The sequence below is a fragment of the Aulonocara stuartgranti genome (genome assembly GCF_965226115.1).
Source record: "Aulonocara stuartgranti genome assembly, chromosome: 3".
Lineage (NCBI taxonomy): Eukaryota > Metazoa > Chordata > Actinopteri > Cichliformes > Cichlidae > Aulonocara > Aulonocara stuartgranti.
Genome location: NC_138941.1, coordinates 55,267,742 through 55,271,122, shown reverse-complemented (window position 1 = coordinate 55,271,122; position 3,381 = coordinate 55,267,742). Strand labels below are relative to the sequence as shown.

Genomic DNA, 3,381 nt, shown 5'->3' with positions numbered 1-3,381 from the left:
AATAGTAGAGTCTGGGACATCTAATTGATTAACATCGACATTGATTATTATGCACTATTATTTTTGTTCAAGGAGAGCAAAACATATAAAACTCTCTCTCCGCTTGTTTGTTGCCAAAAATGGCCACTTTTTGTGTATGTTCACAAAATGCTATAAAATGTATATTTCTTAAAACATTTATCTACTTTTGCCGACGTGACTCTTTAAAATAGCACCAGTCCTTTTCATCAAAATCAAAATTGTATCTAAATTTTTTACTCTTTATAGCCAGTTAGGTTATATATTACCATTAACTTTTCAGATAAAACGGTGATAAAGTCCTAATGTTTTCATGAAACTTCCTTTTTTTCCCCATCTGAGCATCGGGGAAAAGGCTGTCTTGCAATTGTTGAGATCACTAGTGTGTGCCCCATTTCTTCCAGGATCACTCTCTTTATAGGTTTTAGTGGACTCCTAGTACTGCGAAGTGATTTCATGGTACAAAGGGATTGTATTCCAAGATCTGGGAGACTGTAGAAATGAGCAGTGATGCCCTTCCTACCATCTTTCCAGAAAAATAAGTGATCTGACTTACAGCAGCAGCACTTTCTGCACCTGCATAAACTCCAGGACACATTTACTAACGGTGTTTGTTGCTGTATGTGCTGCAGCTTTTAATTTTTTAATAATATATATTTTGTTAATATTTTGGCTATGGTGTCTTGTTATGAAATGTACAAGAGTAAAAGTGTTTTTAGCATGTGCTTCAAAGCTAAGTTTGACTGGGAAACTCAAAGCTCAATAGTCTGTATCAACAGAAATTCACTGCAGCCCATGTAATATTTCATGCGTCATAATTTATTCTACTCTATCTTGCAAATACATATTTGTGTGGCAATGTCATGCACAACACACATAACTATTAGATCCTTAAGATCAAACCCGTGTCATTGTTTTGGTCCACTGCAGTGCAGTAGTCAAAAAAAAAGAATAAGTGAAGTGTCCACAAATGGCCAGGATAGAGCCCAGAGTGTTAATGTTTAAAATGTATAAAAATATTATTGATTACAATTCTTTACTGTTAATATCAACAATAAGCTTTTTATTTTGAAATTACAAGTTAAAAAAAATGCTGTTACATTTACATTTAATGCTGTTTCACTGTAATCCTTTATTATAAGTATGGACACAGAATCAAGTGAACAACATTTTGAAATAAGTTTAATAGGAATTTTGTACTATGCAAAAAGCAAAACAAAAAAACAACAACAACGTATTAAACAAACAAACAAACACAGCCAGTGCCTTCATTTGTCCATCACATGTCAAACATAGCACTGACCCTTAGCCCCTGCTCATCAGCACATGCATTCAAAAAGAGCTCCATGTCCTGCAAACTGAAAAACAAAGAGGAACAAGTCCCTTGCTCCAGTGTCTTCTTCCTCTGACATGTCTCTTAAGACCCTTTGCTGGTCCCCTTGATTTAAGGACACATATTTGGGCATTGTTACGTGTCCACGGAAAAGTGCCTTATTTTGGACAACCCACTGCACAGCAGGACGCAGATCTTCAACAACTGCTGGCTCCTGTGTCAGGCAAACCGGGATAAAAACATAGTTATTTCTCTGTTGCAGAACAGTTTTTTAACAGTTATTCAAATGTCACTAACCATGTAATTACACTACTGGTTAAAGTGAATACTGACCTGACCGACTTCGTGGAACTTGCGCTTTTTCAGTCTAAAAATGGGCACGTGTTGTCCTTCAAGCACAGCTTTGGCTTCCTCTCTCCAGTGTGCACATAGCTTGCCAGAGCTTAACAGAAAATGTTGATATTGTTAAGGTGTGTAAACTTTGACACAACATAGAACAGAAGTCAAAATATAAATACCTCCTGAGATCAAAGTTCTCCATCAACAGCAAGCACCACCATTTACGCAAGTAGGGCATGTCTGACTGTAAAATATTAATATGAAACATATTTAACAACTTTCAAAAGATTCAAGACTCCATTGCTGTGAAAGTAAATAGAATACTTACTATAGTATAGTCAAATGAAGCATCCAGTGCCACGTACAGAGCAGACTATTTGGAAGAAAAAATAAAAATGTCATTTTTTTTAGAAGCTTAAATTAGCTTCTGTATGAATCTCAAGAAGAGAAGAGAAAAATTACCATCAGCATGAAGATCCCACAGTCAACTCCATAGTCTTGGCTTGGAAAACCCTGTATTACATTGAAAATAAAGGCTCGTTAATAAAATCCCTTAAAAGAAGACTAGTGTAATTCATATTATTCACTATACACTTAAACTAGCACATACCTTCAAGTCAAAGCTCTTTTTTTCTGACCACTGCCAGGAATGATCTTCACTGCAAGATACCTTTTTTTGTTTTAAAAAACAGTTACATTCACAAGTTAACAGATGATGATCATGATGGGTGTGAAATGTTTATTGCACCAACTGTAACTACAGGCCTTAGGAACACGACCTCAAAAAAACAGCATAACAAAATGAAAAAGTACAGTCACATGCTCACAGTTGGTCAAAATAAAGCATTTACAGCTTTAAGTTAAGGTTGGCATATTTTATAAACTAATTTTTAATGGTGTTTTATGTTAAAATAGAACACTGGAAGACCCTATTTATGTCTGAAACTCATCTAAAGACAGTATCACTGACTTGATCATAATTTGAAGATGAGAATAAAATGTTGAAGCATCACGCTGATATATCCATCCATCCATTCGCTTACGCTTATCCTTTTCAGGGTCACGGGGGGCGCTGGAGCCTATCCCAGCTGTCATAGGGCGACAGACTGGACAGGTCGCCAGTCTGTCGCAGGGCCAACACACAGGGACAGACAACCATTCGCACTCACATTCATTCACACAGTTACACCGAGTGGCAATTTGGATTATCCAATTAACCTATCCCCACAAGCTGCATGTCTTTGGACGGTGGGAGGAAGCCGGAGTACCCGGAGGGAACCCACGCAAACACGGGGAGAACATGCAAACTCCACACAGAAAGACCCCGGCCTGATGGTGGAATTGAACTCAGGACCTTCTTGCTGTGCGGCAACAGTGCTAACCACCGTGCCACCGTGCTGCCCGCAATGGAACATTTTACCTCCTATTAACCAATAGACCCAGTCAAAGTCAGGGACCATTGAGCAAGTTACCGGCTTAAATTTAGTTGAACAGTTATACCTTCTTATCTAGGTCATTGTAAAGTTCTTTCATTCTTTGATTTGACGACCATCGATGACAGCATATCCGTCCTTCAGGAAAGCTTTGAGCCCTCTGCTCCTTGCCTCCTCCACCCTCGGCCACAGACGTTTGCGGGCTTCTCTGTCTTCCTTACAAAAGTCCTCTCTAAACCGAATCTTCATCTCCTTGCA

At 38.3% G+C, this 3,381-nt stretch overlaps 1 long non-coding RNA gene across 1 annotated transcript; it reads right to left on the bottom strand.

Moving 5' to 3' along the window:
- Positions 1 to 1,604: 1,604 nt before the first annotated feature.
- On the bottom strand, positions 1,605 to 3,084 carry LOC309699773. The gene is made up of 5 exons (XR_014274466.1): positions 2,301 to 3,084; positions 2,153 to 2,203; positions 2,019 to 2,063; positions 1,870 to 1,934; positions 1,605 to 1,793 (listed from the first exon to the last, which is right to left on the bottom strand). It is a non-coding gene; the product is annotated as an uncharacterized lncRNA (long non-coding RNA).
- Positions 3,085 to 3,381: the final 297 nt, after the last annotated feature.